Below are 23,603 nucleotides of genomic sequence, written 5' to 3'. Positions count from 1 at the left end.
TTAATTGAGTATAATGTCTTGGGTCAATTTGTGGGATCTCTGTTCCATTCCACTGGTTTATATGCCTGTTTTTGTGCCAGTATCAGGCTGTTTTGATTTTTTGACTTTGTAGTATAACCTGATATCTGGTATTGTGATTCCCTCCTACTTTGTTCTTGTTTTTCAAGATTTCCATGGCTATTCAGGGTCTTTTTTTTTTCCATATAAACTTTTGAAGTATTTGTTCTAGTTCTGTAAAATATCTCATTGCAATTTTAATGGGAATTGCATTGAATCTATAGATTACTTTGGGTAGAATGAACATTTTAATGATGCTAATTCTTCCAATCCATGAACAAGGTATATGCTTCCACTTTTTTATATCTTCCTCTGTTTCTTTTTCCAATTTCCTGTAGTTTTCTGTGAATAGGTTTTTTACTTCTTTGATTAAATTTATTCCTAGGTATCTTAATTCTTTTGCTGCAATGGTAAATGGGATTATTTTTTAGTTTCTGTTACATCATTATTGGTGTAATGCCATTATTGGTAAGAATGCCATTGATTGCTTGATGTTAATTTTGCATCCTGCTACCTTGCCAAATTCATTAATTAAATCTCGTAAACTTTTGTTGGAGTCTTTAGGGTTTTTTATATACCATATCATGTCATCTGCAAATAATGACAGTTTCACTGTCTCCTTTCCAGTTTGGACCCTTTTTCTTTTTTCTTAATGTCTAATTGCTGTGGCTAAGGCTTCCGGTATTATGTTAAATAAGAATGGCAAAAGTGGGCATCTTTGTCTTGTTCCTGTTCTTAAGGGAAATGCTTTAATTTTTGCCCATTGAGTATGATGTTGGCTGTAGGCCTTTCATATATGGCCTTTATTATGTCGAGATGCGATCTCTCTATTCCCAGATTGCTGAGCATTTTTATCAGAAATGGGTGCTGGATTTTGTGGAATGCTTTTTCAGCATCTATTGCTGTGATCATATGGTTTTTATCTTTCATTTTGTTTATGTGGTATATCACATTTCTTGAGTTGCGAATATTGTACCAGCCTTGCATCCCTGGGATGAATCTCAACTGGTCATTGTGAATAATTTTTTTAATGTATTGCTGGATCCGATTTGCTAATATTTTGTAAAAGATTTTTGTATCCATGTTCATCAGACACATTGGCCTGTAGTTTTCTTTCTTCAAAGTGTCTTTGTCTGGTTTTGAATTAGAATTATGGTGGCCTCATAATACCAGTTTGGAAGTTTTTCATCTTCTTGAATTTTTTGGAGTAGTTTGAGGAGAATGGGTGTTGTTCTTCTTTAAATGTTCAGTAAAACCACCCCCTGCAGTCTTCCAGACCTGGGCTTTTGTTTGTTGGGAGATTCCTAGTTACAGCTTCAATTTCCTTAGTTGTTATTGGTCTGTTCAAGTTTTCTATCAGTTCCCTGTTCAGTTTTGGGAAACTATGTGTTTCTAGAATCTTGCCAGTTTTGCCTAGATTGTCCAATTTGTTGGTGTATAATTATTCATAGTATTTGTTAATGATCCTTTGTATTTCTGTGGTGTCAGTTGTTTCTTCTCCTCTTTCATTTCTGATTTTGTTTATTTTGGGTTCTTTTTCTTTCTTGGTGAGTCTAGCTAAGGGTATATCAATCTTGTTTATCTTTTCAAAGAATCAGCCCTTTGTTTCATTGATCTTTTGAATTGCTTTTTTAGTCTCTATGTCATTTATTTCTGCTCTGATATTTATGATTTCTTTCCTTCTACTTGCTCTGTGGTTTTCTTTTTGTTTCCTTTCTAGTTCTTTAAGTTGTGAGGTTAGATAATCAATTAGAAATTTTTCCTGTTTCTTGAGGTAGGCCTGATGTAGTATGAACTTTCCTCTCAGAACTGCTATCACTGCATTCCATAGATTTTGTGTTGTTGCATGTTCATTTTCATTGGTTTCCAGGAAGTTTATAATTTATTTCTTGATCTCGTTAGTAACTCATTCATTGTTTAATAACATGCTATTTAACCTCCAAGCATTTGAATGTTTTTGTCTGTTTTTGTTCAAATTGAGTTCTAGTTTTATGCCTTTATGATCTGAGAAGGTGCTTACTATGATTTCCATCTTCTTAAACTTGTAGAGACTCAGTTTGTGTCTTAACATGTGGTCTACTTTGAGAATGTCCATGTGTACTTGAGAAATCTGCAGTTTTGGGGTGTATTTCTCTGTAGGTATCTATTAAATTCATTTGATCTAGTGCATCATTTAGAGTCTGTGTTTCTGTTCTTATTTTTTCTCTAGAAGATTTATGCAGTGATGTCAGCAGGTAGTTGAAGTCCCCTCCTATAATTGTATTGCTATTGATTTCTTCTTTGAAGTCCTCTGGATGTTTTTAAATATATTTTGGTGTTTCTATATTGGGTGTATATATGTTTTCCAAGTTTATATCCTCCTGTTGGATAGATCCTTTCAATATTATGTAGTGGTCTTCTTTGTCTCTAGTTATGGCTTTTTTTTTTAATCTCACCCGAGGACATTTTTATCCATTTTTTTGTTCAGATAGAGTGGGAGGGGGAGAGAGAGAGAGAGAGAGAGAGAGAGAGAGAGAGAGAGAGAGAAACATCGATGTGAAAGGGACACATCGAGTGGCTGCCACCTGCACAACCAACCAGGGCAGAGAAAAAAACTGCAACCGAGGTACGCACCCCTGGCAAGAACCGAACCCAGCTCTCTCTGGACCTCAGGCCGATGCTCTAACCGCTGAGACAAACTGACCAGGGCTCTAGTATGGCTTTTATTTTGAAATATATTTTACCAGATATGAATATTGCTCCCCAAGCTCTTTTTTCCTTCTGTTTGCTTGGAAGAATTTTTCCATCCCTTCACCTTCAACCTGTGTGAGTCTTTTCTTGTAAGGTGGGTCTCTTGTAAACAACATATATATGAGTCATGCTTTCTTATCCAATCAGCCACTCTGTGTCTTTTGATGTGAGTATTTAATCCATTTACAATTATGGTTATTATTTATATGTACTTATTTATTGCCATTTTTGTTCATTGTGGTTCTATTTTTTTTCTTTCTACTTCCACTAATTATAGCAGTCCTTTTAATATTTCTTGCAGTTTTGGTCTGGTGCTAATGTATTCCCTTAGCATTATTTATTTATTGTCTGTGAAGCTCTTTATTTCACCTTCTATTTTGAACGATAGCCTTCCTGGATAGAGTAGTCTTGGATTCAGACCCTTGTTTTTCATTACATTGATTATTTCCTGCCATTCCCTTTTGGCCTGTGGTGTTTCTGTTGAGAAATCAACTGATAGCCATATGGGGGTTCCTTTGTAGGTAACCTGTTGCTTATCTCTTGCTGCCTTTAGGATTCTTTCACTGTCTTTAATTTTTGGCATTGTAATTATGTGTCTTGGTGTGAGCCTGTTTGGATTCTTACTTGAGGCTCTCTGTGTTTCTTGAATTTGTTTGTTTTTTTCCTTTACCAAGTTAGGAAGGTTTTCTGTTCACTATTTCTTTATATATGTTCTCTAACCCTTGCACATTTTCTTCTTCTTCTGGAACTCCTGTGATGCAGATGTTGTTATGTCTTGTATTATCACACAGTTTTCTTAAGCTGTCTTCCCTTTTTGATTTTTTTTTTCTTTTTTGTTGTCTGATTGTGTGACTTTTTTCTACCTTGTCTTCCAATTCACTTATTCAATCATCAGCTTCCTCTATTCTGCTTCTTATTTTTTTCCAATGTGTTCTTTATTTCTGCTATGTCATTCTTCATTCTGCTTGGTGGTTTTACTTTTCCAATTGGATAATTTTCAAATTTTCTGTATCTTTACTCATGCTGTTGTACTTCCTCATTATCATCACTGTGGACTCTACCTCTGATGACTTGCTTAACTGCTTTGAATTTATCTTTTCTTCTGTATCATTTTCTTGTTCTTTCTTTTGAGATTTGTTTATTTGTTTCACCATTTTGGCTGTCTCAATGGGTTTTGGAGCCTGTCAAATCTTCCCTGTGGGTGTTGGTGTTCTGCTATTTGTGGTTCCCTCTACTGTGTTTGGATGAATGTGGGAGGACCCATGTTAAATACCACTATCAAGTCTTACTTTCCTGGGTACAAGTCTCTGAGATTTCAAGCATTTTTTTTTTTTTAAATCATAACAAATGTGAGTAGCACAAGAAAACAGAAAACCAGGAGAAAAGTAATAGAATTTTAGAAATTATTTCTTTGATTTTGAGAAAGGATATGATCTAATACTTGATACCAACCTCTGTGAAGTTTGGAATTTAATAAACAAATAAGCACATAAAAAATAGTAGATTTCATAATCTAATTATATTTATAGTTATTGACCCATAACAAGATGCAATGACACGTGCATTTATCCCAACTCTCCAAGAAAAGTGACTGGAAAGTTTACTTCAGATACAACATCTTCCCATTTAGAAATGGGAAGCACAGCAATATAGTGTAGCTATTTGACCCTCAATGTATTCTTTTCATTCTGATAATTGCCACTTTATTAATACATTCTTTGTCTATTAAAAATACTTGATGCCCTGGCCAATATTGCTCAGTAGTTACAGCATCAGCTTATGCACCAGAGGGTTGCAAGTTTGATTCCAGGTCATGGGAAAGTACCTATGTTTTAGGCCCATCCCCAGCCTCTGTCGGGCTGCATGCAAGAGACAACCAATAATTGTGTTGCTCAAATCAATCTCTCTCTCTCTCTCTCTCTCTCTCTCTCTCTCTCTCTCTCCCCTTCCATCCCTCCTTTCCACTCTCTCTAAAAAAAAATCAATGGAAAACATTTCCTTGGGTGAGGATTAACAAAAAAATAAAAATTAAAAAATACTTGATTAAATGTCACAATATTAAGTTTTACTTTTGCATATCTGTAATAGAAGTGTTATTTAAATTTGTATATTGAGTGGTAACTACATTTCTAAGTAATACATTTAAAAATAGTTTATTAGAATCTTGCTACAGCCTGATCAATGTGGCTCAGTGGTTGAACATCGATCCATGCACCAGAAGATCACCAGTTCCATTCCCGTGAAGGCACATGCCCATATTGTGAGCCAAATCCCCAGTGGGGGACATGCAGGAGGCAGCCAATTGATGTTCTCTCTCATTGAGGTTTCTATCTCTCTCTCCCTCTCTTTTCCTCTCTCTCTAAAAATCAATAAAGAAAAAAAATTTTTTTAAAGAATCTTGCTACATATGCATGACACTAATACTGTGGGTCCCTTACAGTACTTTGCTTCTTCGAGAGAAACCATAGATTCATCATTTCTGTATAGTGTAAAGGGCAAACATCACCTTAAACAACAACCTAAAGTATTGTAGTCTTGATCAAAACCATGTGAAAATATTGGTACATAGGTTGAGTTATTGTCCTCATCTGGAGTTTTGAATGGAATTTTGGAGCACTTGAGTTAACTATGGAACTAATGCCTTTGATCACAAACATACAGGGTTCTTGGAATCTTTTGAGTTGCAGGCTCAAACAGTCAAAATAGTCTTGTTCTTTCCTATCCAAAGAGGTCCATGAATATCAAAATATGCCCCAATTCAATTTTTATCCATCCAAAGTACTTTTTTCTTCTTTTATATTTGAGAAAGATGTGGAGACCATTCTAATTCACTTAAATATCTATCTATAATTGAACCCTATCATCTCACACTATGCAAACCTAATAGATCTCGAAGTTATGCTCATTTCCTAATAATTTTCAAAACTTTCTATTTTTCATCATTGCTCACTACCATAATTTTTTAGTTATTCTAAAGTATACATTTCTGTGGATTTTCCTTTCCTTGTGGATATCAGAAAGAAATTGATCATTATGGATTTTGCCTTGAATTAGCTGCCTAATTATTTATCATGTTAATATAATTACAAGCTCATGCTTCAGTAAAATACAAAGGAGGAAATACTAATTAGGAAGTACCATTATCTTCTCTAGAGAATGATAAAAAACAGTTTTAACATTTTTTTTTCATTGCCATGATCTTGGAGATATCAGCTTAAGTAGAAGAAAGAATCTGTTGAAATATAACTTAACTGAGTTTGAAAATCACTCACCTTTAATAAGCAAGAAAAGTCCTGCTGTGTCTTCTTTAATTCCTTTAATAATTTATCTACCCTGCCTGGAAGTTATATAGGGTAAGTTACAACATTATTTTACTTTCCTCACATGCCCTTTAACTTAAAACTACATCAAAGACAGATCTGAGCTGATCAGAATAAATGCCACGTTATTTTTAAAGATGTTATATTGCAATATGGCTTATTCAATGTATTTTAAGAGGTGAAAATAGCACATTCAAGATTGGCTTTGATTTATGTTTCCGCATTTAACATGGCTTTGATAGAATAAGCATATTAATTTTGGTCTGCTTTATAACTTCACAGTAATTGTTTTTTTCTATGCAAAGCTATGGATTAATAAGAAAACTAAATCTGCCAGAAGAATGGATAAAAATGTTGTTAACAGACAAACCGCATTCTCACATGCATTCATGATTACGGATGCTCTTTAATTCATAATAAATAAAACTAGAATCTCCACTTACTGTAGAAATGCTCTTTTTTGTTTTAGTCTACACTTAGCATTAACTAAAAATAAGCAAAATATATAATAAGCCAGAGACAACTCATAAATGAGAGTATAAATCAACTATTATTTTAAATTTATGTGGTCTAAAACCTCAACCATGAGAATATATTATTTTACAGGTTCTGAAGTTTATTCTTCTGGGCATTTGGGTTAGTACCATCTCTGTCCCAAGGATTTTAGGTTCTGATACATTATATTATAAGTGAAAAATAATGGTTGACCTCCCTCTATTTCTCCTTGTGAGTATAAGTTTGGATATAAATTTTATCCATTCTTCCAAGAGACAGCATCCATATTTAATTCCATTAAATATCCATTGCTATTTTGTGGTAAACTTGTTTAAGTTAATTTAGTAAAATAAGGAGCAATTATTAGTTGCTAATACATGTATCATCTAGGAACATAAAACAGAAAGAAAATAATTTCATAAGCAAAATATTCACTAGAGAAACTGCTAAGAGTAACCACAAGAATATAATATTAAACTAACATCAATGCAAGGCTGTTATATTTTCCTCTATGTAAGTGTGTTAATATGGACTCCTAATCAAATGCCTATATGAACTCTACTAAAATGTAACATTCTATTTAATTTTCAAAGATATCTATTTGATTTCATGTATAAGAACTTTGGTAAAAAAAAAAAAAAGGTAAACAACTCTAACAATATACTATTTTTAGGATATTTCTTTTACTTTAAATTATATATCACATTTTACAAGGTCTCCACTGGTCTAGTGGCTTTGTACCATGTCAATGCAGTTAGGATGCAAGACCATATTCTTAAGTCAAACATCAGTTAGTCAATATGCCAAAATATTAGGTATGTATATAAACAAATTAGGATGCACCATGGACCATCCACTAAAAAAAAAAACAAGATTGTTAAGAAACCATTTTCTTGTATGTGTATTTACTGAAATGATATCTTCCCAATTCATCAGGAGTTATCCAACTTTTTCAGAGTAACATGTCAAGCTACATGACACTCATTTTTATATAGAGATACACATATGTATAAACATATATTCATTTATAACTATGTTTATTTTCTCATAAAATTACTTAACATAAATTAGTACATGTATGGCTATCCTCAAAGTATTATTTTAACAGACATTCCAGATAATATTAGTTAAATATGTTCCTAGTACTTTAAAAATAACACTTAATTGAACCATCTCAAGAAATCTGTAAACTAGATATTATCATTTATGTTTTATAAATATTTGACAAATTAAAGAATGTATTCAAAGTAACAGTGCAATGGTTTGCCGAAATGTGTCTCTACTATGACTCCTTTGGTATTTCAATTATAGCTAAAATAAACAGATTTTTTGGTGCCTAAAATTTAGGCAAATCAAGCTATAAATTACATATTATATATGCAAATAAGTATAATATATAAAAAATTATAAGTAGATAATAGGTCTCATAACTATTATAAAATTATGCATATAAGTATTATGAATTTTATTAAAATACTAGTATATTATATACATAATATGTATAATGTGTCTATATGTGTATATAAAAATTGCAAAGAATTCTGTATTCTTCCTTGAAAATTAACCAACTTTTTATGATTTTATTGTAGGAATGCAACCTAACAAGCAATACAAAATTCAGATTTTTAGGATTAAAACACTACCTCTTCACTAGGTCAATAGTCCCTCAGTTGTAGGCAGATTAATCACCTGTCCTGCAGTGAGAAATGAGGCAGAACATGAAGTCCAATACTATGGCTCATGGTTAGCCAAGAGTGTAGAACACATTTCATAGGGCAAATTTGAGGATATTTATTAAGTGCTTAAAGCAGATCCAGAAGCATGTTATATGCTGCACACATATATCTAGTTCTGTTAATTTTATTATGTTTTCATAGAAAACACAAGGCATACACATGCATAGATAATGGGTATTACTAAGATTGTGTTTGTAAAAATGCACTATTTTAAAGGGTTACTGAAAACTTCATAAATCTGGATTCTAAAAATTTAATAATTTTAATAAGAAAACCTAAAGAATTAAGGTAGTGTTCATTGGACAAATTTCAAAATATGCAAACACAGGACAATATCCAATGCTTCTCTCAAAGATTTTTGCATATAATTTTATCACTGCCTTGTTTCCTGGCATGAAATCACCAATTATTCTCTGAGGGCATCATTGTGTTCCTAATAAAAGTAGCATTCTAGTTTTTAAAACATGTAAAATTTCTGTTGGCACCTTAGCAAGCAAATAGGCGTGTGTTCTATTTCACAAGTGCTCTTGCTATTTTTATATAGCTATTAATTAACATCACAGCATTTGGGTAGATTGGGAAAACAAGTGCAGTGAAAATTGGTAATGAATACAGCTGAACTTGGCTCAGGTTAAGAGAGTCTAAGTGCACAACTTAGAACCAATATTTAACTTGAAAATAGTACTGCTTCTTGATGGACATACTTGTTCCCACATTTCTGTGTCCATAAGAGAAACTTAGTCGAGTATAGTTTCTAATAGCTGCAAGCACGTGGTTGTAATGAGGGATGCAGCAATTACGAATAACTCCTTAATAGTTATCAGGCCATTGAAGGGGTGTTTGTAAGTTTCTGAGCCATGTATTTTTACATATCTTTGAGTGAGAGAGGTATGCTCTTTGTCCACTGTGGTATCCCAGTGTTACATGGAAGAATGATTTCAGATGTACTGCAGCTAAATTCTTTCTAAATTCTTGATGTATCATTTATTTATTTTACTGTGGTGAAAACAGTTCACAGATTTCTAAGAGCACAATACAGTGTTCTTAACTATAGCTCAGCTCTTTCTCTCTCTATCAAGAGGAATCTATTCAATGCAATGACTTAAAATTCAAATCTTGCCTCTAATTCTAGTAAGCTATGTGACAGTGAACAAATTAATCAACATTTCTGAGGTTTAGTTTACTCACCATTAAAATATTAATAATATTGCTTGTTTGTATTCACCTGCTACTGAAGATAATATCAAAAGAAGTATTTGTATAATTATATGGTAAACACTCTAGAATTCCACGAACATATAAAATTGCAATATTGATTCCTATATTATATATAAAGTGCATATCTATAGAAATGTCCTCTGAAACAGTGCAGAATAAAATACTTAAATTTATGTCAGTATTATTTTTTTAAAGTAGAATAAAAATATAGAAAAACACCAAGAATTACTGATTTTCTGCACTCAGTTGTTAAACTTTCTAAAACATTAAAAAATGTCTCTTGGCTGGACTCATAGACTCATGCACTCTGCTCTAATTGTTCCCTATTCAAGGGAAATAGAATTTCACTGAATTTATGTAGAGCCCTGCAACTACTGAATTGGAATATTTGGCACACATTCCTAAAACAGGAGAGAGATATAAACAGCACACATTCAACTTCTTGGAAACACAATCTCAGTAAAGACAAACATGTATTTACAGCTATTGGGACAAATGTCTTTCTTGATAAGATATAAGCTTCTTTTTTGCAGTTAATTATTTTGTTCTTACCATAATGCTTATTTTATTGTCAGTCAACCAGAATGTGCACTTGAGTTCCCCGGTTTAAAAATGAGGCAGCTCTGGTTGCCATTTCCACTTCACAGTGATTACCTTTTCCTGTTATTTGCACAAGCAGCTTGGATCACTCTAACATGCAACATGATAAGGAGGTTAATAGATTGTTTGACAAGAGTCATCCAAGTTCATTTGGACTTTCATCAAATTATTTGAATAAAGGAGAGGGTGATGTCACCAGCTGCCATCCTCCCACAGAGATCAGCAATTACACAGTATTCACAACAAAAACACCTCTGCGAGAGCTGTAGAGCCCACTTAAGAAACTTCAGCAGCACAGTGAAACAAAAAAACCTGGTAATAACCACATAAAAAGGGAAAGGAGAACAGTTACATTTTGCCTATATCATTGCATTCTCCAAACCAGTTTATCTCAGTGTCAAGAGGGAATTCTACAGCTAGAAATAGTTCACTTTTCCAGGAAAAAAAAAGCAGAGTTAGTGACCAGATTCTCCAGCCTTCTTGGGCACAAAAGCATGAAGGACCCATTTTGCAGGACTGAAAGTTGCTCTGCGTGAGTCAGTGAGTGAGTGATGAGTAAATGTGAAGGTCTAGGACACTACATTACACTATTACAGACTTTAAAAACAGTGTCCCAGAGCCCCTCCCCACCTCCTACCGACAGGCTCAGAAATAGAACATCAAAGCTGTCAGTGATGCTCCGTGCACAGCAATATGGATTGGATTGATCAAAATATCACAGAGAAACTAATGGGTCAAGCATAAATCACAGTGACTGATGGGGGAGTAAAAGGTGGCCTGAGAATCAGGAGGAATAAGAAATCAAGATGGAGAGAGAAAGAAGCAGAGGGATTGTTTTAGCAATTTGGTTTTGGATATTGCACCTTGGAGCAGCGGTTAGATTAAGAAACTGTGGTATTCATAAAAATAAAGAGGGAATTTAGCATGGAGAGGGTGTAGATCTGAGGACTCAATATTTTAATTCTGAAAATGTGTTTTTGGTTTTATTGATCCTACCTGGCACAAAGGGCTCTCCTGGATTTGAATTGATGGAGGAAATACAATGTATTAATGCTTTATATAATAAGAACCTGAAAATATTTTTCAAGTCTGGCTCCACACTAACACAGAAAGCTTTTACTGAAATGGCAGTGGTACCTGATACGTATTAAGGTAGCTCCTGTGAACCTGTGTCCTTCAACACAGGCTTCTCTGTGTTGAGACAGGTCTGCGACTCACTAATTGCGATGTCTTTGTGCACTCAAAACTGAGATGCTATGAGTAAGAGGATATCTATTGCCAAGATTCACACATATTGCTTCTGTGGAAGAAAAGAATTTTCTTCTGAACCTCATATCCTTCCATTTATTATAGGAAACTCAGCTCCATTATAATGTTATGGGACCACCATCATGTAAGTGGTCATTGACTGAAAACTCATTATGCAATACGTGACAATAATTTGAAAGATATTCCTATAAAATATAGCCAATAAAAGATAAACTTCAAATTAGCAGTTCATGGTTGATTCAGCTTTCAGCATAGACTCCTAAATTCTGTTATAGAATCATTCAATCTGAGAGCCTACAGTTACTTTGAAGGAGTAGTACATGAAGTCCCCCATTGAGAGAAGAGTTATGCATGAGATATTTTTATGTAAACTCCATATGTCATGGAAGTGTTTAAATTTTCATTTGGGTAATCAGCATTTGAACAAGTGAGCTTTGCATTGAGTGGCATCTGGGAACCAATATCAAGTCTACTTTAATACAAACCATAAAACTAACAACTAAGAAAAAAATGGGTTGTAAGCTTTACAGAAATCACTACAAGACAAAGGGACAATGAAACATTTTCAAAAGAATATTTAGTAAAGTACTGTCTCGCATTGTGATATGACTCAGAGTGATAACAATATTGTAATGACAATCAAACTAGCTCAGAGATGTATGATGCTAGAGAGCAGGAGACGCACAAAGACTACACCACATATAATAATTTTACTAGTGACCGTGCAGTTTGAGATTGCTTGAATTTTTTATGTGAAATGCAACTCTTATATGACTCTCATCCCCATGTATGAAGTTTTATGCCAAGTAGAAGTAAATATATGAACTGATAATAACCTTTATTATATTATAATATAAATTCCCAGCTGAAGTTTATTGACTCCCTTAAGCTCAACACAATATGTTTGTGTTATCCCATGCTTTTATTTGGAGAAAGAGAGAGAAAAACATAGAAATAGAGATATGTAGTTTCTGTGGTTTAAAATGACCTTATGTTTAAGAAAGAGAACAGTTAAAAATCAATACTTTAAATAGATGATTGACATTAACTCTTAAAAATTAAAAAAGGGGGAGAGAGGGACTGGATGAAAGAAGGTGAAGGAATTAGCCAAAGAACATATATGCATAGCCCATGGACACAGACAACAGTGTGGTGATGGCCAGAGGGAAGGGGTTTGGAGATAGGTGAACGGGGACAAAGGAAAAATGGGGACATCTGCAATAGTGTCAACAATAAAAATAAAGAAAAAATAATAAAAATTTCAACCCTTTTTATTACAAAAAAATTAAAATATCAAGTTTTAGATTGTTATATATAACTGAAACATCATTGTATTTTCCTGGTTACTATTAAATTGAGTAAAATGTACTCTGAGAAATAACAGGTTTTTTGAGCAGAAAGAGGCAGAGATTAATTTTCTATAGAGTAATTTTGGTTTACTTTTTTATTTTGATTTGGATTTTTTTTTCCTTTTCAGGGTCTTACTGATAATTTTAAAATAAAAGTTATCAAAGTAGAGCTGGTTTGTATAGTGAGATGGAAGAGAAAAACATTAACATCTTCAAAAGAAAATATACAGCCCTGCCAAACACAGGTTGAAATACTAAATTAGTCTAACCTGTCCATTTTCAGATGAGGAAAGAAGAGTCACAGTAAATTAGCTGAGGTTGCAGGGATGATTAAAGTCCCATCTTGTATTTTAGAAAACATTATGCAATGGCATAAAATATCATTGATTCACAACATTTATAAGGGTTTTTTTTTTGTTGTTGTTGTTGTTTTGCAGTAAGCATCAGTCATTTATATTTCCATAGAATATAATCCATTTAACTTTATGTATGCTTTAATTTATTGCACTTATGTTTTTTGACATGATAAAAAATGAGCACAGTAGTAATGGATCTTTTCCCATCCTCTCTAACAAGGACTCCTGGGAAGAAGGAGTCATGACCTAAGAAATGGTAACATTTCTGCCCAGGTCAAAATGCTGTTGTTTCTCAGTAGCAGAAAGATAATTGAAGTCGTCATGCAAGGTGCTCCTACACTTCTTATTGAAAACAAAACTGAAATGTATGGATTTTGGAGCATAACAATAACAGACTAGAGAGTAGACACTATTCTAGTAAATGATGTAATAATATTTCTTTTTGTATAGGTGATCAATATCTTCCACATATATTACTCAGAAGGGGATTCATGTGTTAAATCAAACTAAAAGTCATCTAATGTGGGAACAAACTGACAGTTTTGGAGATCTGCCTCTGATGGTCTTAAGATCGTATTTTTTCTTCAGCTTGGTGTTTGCATATATCTTTTGAATTTGGACAATTTGCAGTTAAGATTTCTGACTGACCTATGATATATGATCAATCTGGGTCTGATTTTACAATTAAACACTTTTATTTTTAAACATATCATCATAGTTTATCCTAGATTTTCTGTTTTATTAACTTTTTGAAATTTACTGTATTGTATGGATTACTATATATAAACCCATTCAATACATTCAAGTTTTGATTTCTGTTTCTAATTTTTTCTGTAGTTTACTTCTATAAATATCAGTTTATGCTATACTAATTTAAGACAGCATTTGTTGGCACATATTATGTGTGATGGTGAAATTAGTAGATTGGTTTGGATTTGTCTCTAGTTAAGTACAGTTTCCCTCAATGGTTGTTGGTAGGAACCCTCCTACATATCTCTCCAGTCACTTGCCTCCAACTGAACTATGAATAGTAAATAAAGCAAAAATAAAAAGGCATGGTGATCACAGTGAGATTCTCCCCATGATTATATCTTTCTTAAATTACAAAAGGAAAAACAGTTCTATTTTCTGATTTTGCCCAGTGATTTCTTAGTCAAGCTTCCATGCTGTGTATCATAGGCTAATTTCATACCCTGATAAATAACATTCTAGTGAACCCTTTGCACTCTCTCCATGTTTTACTCTTTTAAATATATTCTCTTTTTCTAATTTTATTTAAAAATGTATATTTCTATGATATATGATCTGTATATTGCATTGTGTGCTCACCACCCAAAATCAAATCATCTTCTGTCACCATATATTTGGTCCCCTTCACTCCTTTACTATCCATCAAACCTCTTCCCTCTGGTAACCACCATACTGTTGTCTGTGTCTATGACTTTCAGATTTATATTCCACATACGAGTGAAAGTATATGGTCTCGGCCACCGTGAATAATGCTGCAATGTACATAGGGTTCATACATCTTTGTGAATAAATGTTTTCAAGTTTGAGTGGATACCCAGAAGAAGAATTGTTAGGCCATATGCTAACTCTATTCTTAATTTCTTGAGGCACCACCACACTGTTTTCCACAGTGGTTGTACCAATTTACATTCCCTTGAGCAAAAATTAGTGTTCCTTTTTCTCCACAACCTCTCCAACACATGTTATTACCTGTCTTGTTGATAATAGCCATTCTAACAGGTGTGAGGTGGTATCTCGTTGTTTTGATTTACATTTCCCTGTAGCTAATGAAGTTGAACATCTTTTCATGCATCCGTTGGCCATTTGTATGTCTTTTGGGAGAGGTGTCTGTTTAGGTCCTCTGTCTATTTTTTAATTGGATTGTTCATTTCTCCATTGTCGATTTGTATGAATTCTTTATATATTTTGGATATTAACCTTTTGAAGGAGCTGTTGTTTTAATTAAAGTTATTTATTTACTTAATAACTTAATATCTATCATTAAGAATTAGGTTTGTCAGACAGTAACAAAGAGCCCCGTACAACAAATAACAATGGCTTAAAAATGTAGATGTTTATTATTCTTCCTCTTAAAAGTCTTGAGTTTGGCTGTTCTCCAAGAGGCCCTCAGCAACTCAGGCCCTTGCTACTTATTCACATCAGAGATGGCCTCCATTGCAAGGGTCAACTCACGGCCTCAACAGGTGCTTCATTGCCAGTTGCCATTCCAACCAGCATGGAGGAGAAACAAATGAAGAGAAAAGAGTACGTTCTTGTTTTTATCTGTGGAAAACTTCCAGAGTCTGACACATTATATCCTTGCCTATACTTCACCGACCAACACATGAGCATAAAGATATACCTTCCAGCAAGAGAGAAAACAGAAAATGAGAGAGGATGCAATAGTACATGCTCACAGAGATTGTAAGAGCAGACTGAGTTTACCTTGGCTTTACTTCTACTAGCTCTCTGAATTCAGGTAAATTGTCTTTTCCTCAATTTCCTCAGTGATTAAAAGGGGATATATTAATAGTATTGTCTCAGAGATTTTGTAAGCATTAACTTTATTAATGGATGTAGCAGCCTCAGAACAGTACTTATTTATAGGATATGCTCAATCAAATGTTTCACGTTGCTATTATTACTATTATTTATTCTGGAAAGTTAAGTGTAGCTATAAATTGGGCATCCCATTAATGTGGAAGAAAGGGAAATAGGGAAGTAATTAGCATAGCTTAATGGTAGTATAAACATTTTTAAATGTAATCTATAGCAGTAATAGCTAAGTCTGAATTTATTTCAAAAGAAGTTTTGAAGTCATGTGCCCATTTCTTCTCAATATACCATTGCAGTCATACAGAAATGAGGAATAAAATAATAATAATAATAATAAAAGCAATTAAATAGGCATAGTTTGGGTTACAAACACAATAGCATTTTACTCATAAGAAGAAGGATTTAAATCTTGGGCATACCAGGCTCAAGGACTAGAAACAGGCAGATACATTAAGTCTTTGACTGCTGTGAGGCATAGGTAGTGAGAATCAGAATAGTCCACATGCAAGAGGGATGGTGGGCCAGCTCCTTGTGTGAAGGCAGGAACTAGAGGCTGACCCTGGACAACAGGCCAAGAAAGGCTAAAAATAACAACCCTGACCGGTCATGACCTGAGCCAGTGATTATGAGAAGGTCAAGGAGACAAAGAAACTTGGTTGACATCACAAGCTATCTCAAAGACCGAATTTACAATATCCTCATGTTGTCACAGAATTAGCAGCCTAGTATTTCAATATAACATTGTTATGGGCTGAATCTGGGTTTCCAAAATTTATATATTGAACTCTTAACCCTCAGTACATCGGAATATAACTGGATTGAGAGATAGTTGCTTTGAAGAGGCTATTAAATTTAAATTATGTAATTTGTGTCCTAATCCAATCTGAGTAATGTCCTTGTAAGAAGAGGAAATTGGGAAACACAATGAGACACCAGAATATAAGTGCACAGAGCGAACATGTGAACACACAGGTAGAGGCGGCATCTACAAGCCCAGGGAAGAAGCCTCAGGGAAACCAAACTTGCTAGCACCTTGATCTTGGACATCTGGCCTCCAGACTGTGAGCTAATAAATTCTGTTTAAGCCATTCAGTCTATGGTATTTTGTTAAGGCAGCCCAAGCACAGTAGTACAAGTAACCTGATCTGAAACCAAGCAACCAAGAGGCCAGATGGAAATTATTATGAAAAGATAAAAATATGGACTTCATTTAGAGCACACACAGGTTAGGTGTAATTAGTCAGCAATTAGCAGAAGAGCTAGGAAGAGAAGAGTGAATGAGACACAGTCCCAGCTCTCAACCAACTTGTCTACTAAAGAATACAACCCATTACCCTGGCTGGCATGGCTCAGATGGTTGAGCTTAGTCCCATGAACCAAGAGGTTGCCAGTTCAATTCCCAGTCAAGGGCACATGCCCAGGTTGTGGGCTCAATTTCCCATAGGGGGTGTTGCGCTCTCACATAGATATCTCTCTCTCGCTTTAAAAATCAATAAACTATTCTTTAGGGAAAAATACATTGCATTATTTTTCATGTAAGTATATACATGTTGATGTGTGCTATGCCAAATATCTCTGCTTTTCACTTATCATAGATTTATTTTAATTTTGTAAATATATAGGCATATAATTATTTTAATAGGTTCATATGCTTTCATCTTATGGGTATATAATTGTTTTCAATTAAGAAAAAAATTGAAAAAACAAACATTGTATTTGTTAAAATATCATAACAGTCTGTACCCCGCTTCCGCGTCTCTGGGACTACCCCGTTCCTCAAACTGTTATGTTCATTATATTCCACAAATAAGTGAGATCATATGAAATTTGTCTTTCTCTGCTTGGCTTGTTTCACTTAGGATGATACTTTCAAGGTCCCTCCATGTAGTCTCAAAGGATAAGAGATCTTTCTTTCTTACCGCTGCGTAGTACTCCATTGTGTATATGTACCACAGCTTTTTGATCCATTTGTCTACTGATGGGCACTTGGGCTGTTTCCAGATCTTAGCGATTGTAAATAGTGCTGCTACAAAGATGGGGGTACATATATTCCTTCTGATTGGTGATTTATGCTTCTTAGGGTATATTCCTAGAAGTGGGATCACTGGGTCAAATGGAAGATCAATTTTTAATTTTTTGAGGTGACACCATATTGTTTTCCATAGTGGCTGCACCAGTCTGCATTCCTACCAACAGTGTACTAGAGTCCCCTTTTTCTCCACACCCTCGCCAACAGTGGACATGGACAACAATCTGGGGAAGGGGCAGGGAGGGCAGGGGGAGGGGGGAATCAGTGGGGGAAAAAAGGAGAATCATCTGTAACAAAAATTAATCAATAAAAAATAAATTTAAAAAAACACACTCATAGGCACAGAAAAAAAAATAAAATAAAATATCATAACATTGCCTATTTAATATTAAGATTGCGATTTCTTGTATTTTGTACAATGCTAGCACTGTTTAGTATACTGAAAACCAGTACCAATTGCAATATGTTTTTCCAATTTGGGGAAGAATTTATCTTAATATTAGCTAGTTCTCTGAAACTGTTTCATAAAAAGTTTATATTCTTACTAGGTAATCAAGACAAGGCAATTTTGGCCATGTTGTCGTAAAACAGAGTTCATGTATTATAAGTTGTTTCTGAATGAATTCAATTTCCTCTCTTTCCTTCCATTTTTTTTTTTTTTTTAAAATCAGGTTATATTTATTTTTTGTTAGCAGAATAATCCCACCAATAGTCAGTTTTATTTATTAGTTCATGAACTATTTCATTAAAAGTATTTCTATTACATTTTAACAGAGCTTCAATCCTTCTGTGATTTATATTTTGCCATTAGAATCTTTTGATACATTATATACCTCTCTGAAATGTATTTCTACACATCTGACTGAAGCTTCCTATAACAATGTAATTTCTTTTGAATGTGATTCATACCTCATGTGAACTTCTGATAGGGCATGCATTAGATAGAATTCAACAAAAAGTAAAGTTTATTGACATTTTCTTGGATATATTTGTGTTTTCCATCTCCTGTTATATTTATAGCTGTCATTTTAAAGATGACTTTCTTTAGTGCAGCTAAATATTTCACTGGAAAAATTATGTGATTTGCAGGATAATAGTGCTTGGTCTCCTTATTTTTTTCTAAGTCTTTTAGAAAGAGAGCAGATGTTGCAGAGCAAAATACACCAAGGATTGTGTTTGCTTTCTTCCTATATGGAGAAATTCAGAGTATTGTCAAGAGGCCCGATAGTTAGTATATAATTTGCAAGGAAAGCGAAAATCACACTACGAAATTCAAACATACAGTGTGTTTGAATAATGAGTTCTTTTGTATGCTCTTTCTGCTTTTGTTAGGTTCTTAGCATCAACAAAGTAGCAGATGAGAAAATCATGCCCAAAGGCATGTATTCTCCAGAGCAGTTCAAGGAACAGAAGAACATCGAAAACACTTTCCATAAAAACACTATCAACCTCGTTATAAAGTGGCTTGTTATCTGTGTGGTGGTGTGTTTGTCCTGCCAATGGACCTCAGACTTGTGGCTGAACCTCTATGTTTTGTCCAATTCTGAGACACTATGGACCATTAGAGAAAGTTCAAGGTACTCCCACTCCCCAGTTTTGAGTCAAGGTTTGGACTGAATTCTGTAGCATGCTGCATTGGGATCTTTTTAAATTTTAGGCTTCTACCCCATGCTTGCTGTCTTTATCTGTCTGTCTCTTTTAGAATTCTGATGAGAGAAGACTTCCAGCTCCACAAATTAACAAGGTCCACTCAGGTCCTTCCCTCTCCACACAGTGTGAAGTTCCACTTTAGGGTCCAAACATGAGCAGGTGAAAAGAAACCTGGACCTGAGGCACAGTGCCTTAGCAAAACAAACCTGTGTTCAAGAGCAGCACCTTCTACAAGAAAGATCTGTGGATTATAGTTTTCCCCTCTGTCTGCTGTTGTGAAGTCTTCACACCAGGAATATGCAAGTGTCTTTACACTGCCACGTGTCACAGCGCAGGCTGACCAGAGCATGGGTTTTCCACCAAGGATTATAGATCCACAGCATGGCACTTTCCTATGCAAATGTGTGCTTGCCTGTGTGTTCAGATATTGATGTACCTGAGAGTATATGTGAAGATGACCTAAACCACTAGTAGTCACAAGATTAAGAATTTAGCATATTGGGCTAGTGTTAAAATCTGCTTCACAAACATCATCTTAAGACAGCAAGCTTGATGTATAAAAAGAATAAGGGACTGTTGTGACAGAAAATCCCAATTTAATAAGATAAATCCTGCGCATTAGGAGAATTCTCTAATATCAGAGCTGAAAATACAAATGGAGCTGGATGGCTACTGAGCAGCATTCTGTTGGGAAACCAGCAGTCTGGAAAAAGTTCTCTAAACCCAAGAAGTGGTCACCTTAAAATATGTAGAGTTAATCTGGGAAGGTTTTTGATTCTGTGGGGTGAGCCTTCTGTGGGTCCATGTATTTAAACATTAAGTCCTTTTATAGAATACATGTGTTTGAAGATGGAGAATGCTGTTTCCTGAAGCAGTACTGAGTTGGCAAAAATACAAAGATCAAGAAAGAAGTGTCAAAGGAAAACAGTTGTCGCAATAAGATGGAGAGTAAACATAATAATGAAACTTCAAGAGAGAAGCGAGGACCGGTAGAGCTGCATTACAAATGTGTCCATGTTATAAAGAGGAATGCTGAAAGGCCACTTCTGAGAGAAGAGGCAGGAGCACATTATATGGCTGGTATGACCTGGTTCGGGATATGGTGTTACGATGTTCAAATTGGAGAGGCTGATGATGCCACCCAATTTTGGCTTGGATTTTGTAAATGATGATCACACAGACACATGCACACACATACATATACACAGAAAGTATGTAAAGGTTTATTACATGCATAATCGATGTCTCTGGGGAGAGAAGGACACACCTCTCTGGTAAGACATGTTTTGGGAGAGCAAGGAAAGAAGATTGTCCCGGGATATTATTGTGTTTAGGAGCTGAGGTCAAGGTGAGAGTTCCCATGAGTGGACTTGTGGGGTTTGAATCTCCAGCTGCCACCCAAGGAGGTAGCACCCAGGCCTTGCTCTAGTGCAGGACTCAAAGGCCAGAGGGAGAGGTGAGACATAAAACTGTCGGCAGTGAAACATCAGTAAAAGGCGTCAGTCTTCACTAGAGCTACCATCTGCTGAAATCTGTATACACTTTCCTGATGAAATTGTTTAGACAGAAGAGCTAAGCGTGTGTGAAAAGGGATAGAGAGCCAGCGTAACTCTTGAATTTAGAAGAATAATAGCTAAGTGGGCTGTAACAAAGCCTTAATTTATGTCTCAAACTTGTGTGAAAAATATGAAATGTAAAGTTGTCTCAGTCACATCCCTAATAGTTTTTGTGAGTTGACAAGTGGAGAAGAAAACCTGGTGACTAGCTCATGGACATGTACAGAAACAACATGACATGTCCATGACATTGAAGACCAGTTATGGAAAGTTTGCATTGTTTAATAAATGGGGCTGAGAGCATTCCAATGAAAAGAGAATACCTGTGTTCTCCACACCATATTTCAGATGCATTTTCACTTATATCAAAATTATGAAATTGCTATTGCAATGTAGTGCTATTTTTCTGAAGTAGAATTTGTAATGCTTTGGAATGTAGAAACTAGTTTGTAATTTTATTTAAAAAACCAGAGGTCAAAAAGTTAAAGACTTACCTACTTATAAACATGAAAGATACTTTGGTGACTTCTAGGAACTTTACTTTTAAAACAAAGGTGTCTATCCCTTTGCATCTCAAATTATCTCTTTTCTTGCTTTGGGCTGGAATACAAATGCTGAGGATAAGGGTCTGAAACCAGAAATATTAAAAGGGTTCCCGGAAGGCTTTGTGAAGGAGAGACATCATGACAACTACATATTTTAACTACAAGAGAAATAAGCTCCCATCACATTTAAGCTTTAATCTTATTTGCTTCTTAACTGATAAACTTTAACAAAAATTCTTGCCAAGTAATTGGGAAAAAAGCAAACATACTAGGTAAAAAAAAAAAAAGAAAGAAAAATATTCACCATAAATTCACACAATACAAAAGTAGTATAAATGAGTTTTATTTTCAAATTTTCTAACAAACATCTGAATATACATAATAGCAATAAGGCATTTTCTTTTTTTATATGAATTTTTATTTATTTTTTTGTTACAGATATTTTACCTTTTTACCCCATTGGCACCCCCCACCCCACCCCCCCTCCACCCTGTCCCCGGCTTAGTTGTCCATTTCCATTGGTCATGCATACATGCATATAAGTTCTGTGGTTTATCTCTACCCACCCATCCCCCACCCCCTCTTCTGAGGGATGTCAGTCTGTGCCCTACTTCCATGTGTCTGGGTCTACTGTATTCCTCGGACTGTTATGTTCATTATATTCCGTATATAAGTGAGATCATGTGGTATTTGTCTTTTTCTGCTTGGCTTCTTTCACTTAGGATAATACTTTCCAGGTCCCTCCATGTCGTCTCAAAGGATAAGAGATCTTTCTTTCTTACCGCTGCATAGTACTCCATTGTGTATATGTACCACTGCTTTTTTATCCATTCGTCTACTGGTGGACACTTGGGCTGTTTCCAGATCTTAGCTATTGTAAATAGTGCTGCTATGAACATGGGGGTACATATATTCTTCCTGATTGGTGTTTCAGGCTTCTTAGGGTATATTCCCAGCAGTGGGATCACTGGGTCAAATGGAAGTTCAATTTTTAATTTTTTGAGGTAGCACCATATTGTTTTCCATAGCGGCTGCACCAGTCTGCATTCCCACCAGCAGTGTATTAGAGTTCCCTTTTCTCCACACCCTCGCCAGCACTTGTTGTTTGATGATTTGTTGATGGCGGCTATTCTGACATGTGTGAGGTGCTACCTCATTGTTGTTTTAATTTGCATCTTTCTGATGATTAGTGATGTTGAGCATTTCTTCATATGTCCCTTGGCCATTTTTATGTCCTGTTTGGAGAGGTGTCTATTCAGCTCCTCTGCCCATTTTTTAATTGGGTTCTTTGTCTTCCTTTTGTGGAGTTGTATGAGCACTCTATATATATTGGAGATTAACCCCTTATCTGATACATCATTGGCAATGATGTTCTCCCATACAGTGGGTTGCCTTTCCATTTTGATGATTGTTTCTTTTGCTGTGCAGAAGCTTTTTAGTTTGATGTAGTTCCATGTGTTCATTTTCTCCTTTATTTCTGTTGCCTTAGGTGATGTATCAGTGAAAATTCTGCTCCGTATGATGTCCGAAATTTTGTTGCCTACATTTTCTTCAAGAATTTTTATGGATTCACGGGTCACATTTAAGTCTTTTATCCATTTCGAGTTTATTCGTGTGTATGGTGTAAGTTGATGGTCTAGTTTCATTTTTTTGCATGTAGCTGACCAATTTTCCCAACACCATTTATTAAAGAGGCTGTCTTTACTCCACTGTATGCTCTTGCCACCTTTGTCAAATATTAATTGAGCGTATTGCCTTGGGTCCATTTCTGGGTTTTCAGTTCTGTTCCACTGGTCTATATGCCTGTTCTTGTGCCAGTACCAGGCTGATTTGGTTACAGTCACTTTGTAGTATAACCTGATATCTGGTATTGTGATCCCACCTACTTTGTTCTTCTTTTTCAAGATTGCTGTGGCTATTCGGGGTCTTTTTTGGTTCCATATGAACTTTTGAAGTATTTGTTCTAGTTCTATGAAATATGTCATTGGTATTTTGATGGGGATTGCATTGAATCTATAGATTGCTTTGGGTAGTATGGACATTTTAATGATGTTAATTCTTCCAATCCATGAACAGGGTATGTGCTTCCACTTTTTTATATCTTCCTCTATTTCATTTTTCAATGAGC

This window comes from Molossus molossus, unplaced genomic scaffold (assembly GCF_014108415.1).
Source record: "Molossus molossus isolate mMolMol1 unplaced genomic scaffold, mMolMol1.p scaffold_m16_p_3, whole genome shotgun sequence".
Classification (NCBI taxonomy): domain Eukaryota; kingdom Metazoa; phylum Chordata; class Mammalia; order Chiroptera; family Molossidae; genus Molossus; species Molossus molossus.
The sequence above is the reverse complement of the archived record's forward strand: the minus strand, read 5'-3'. Positions refer to the sequence as shown.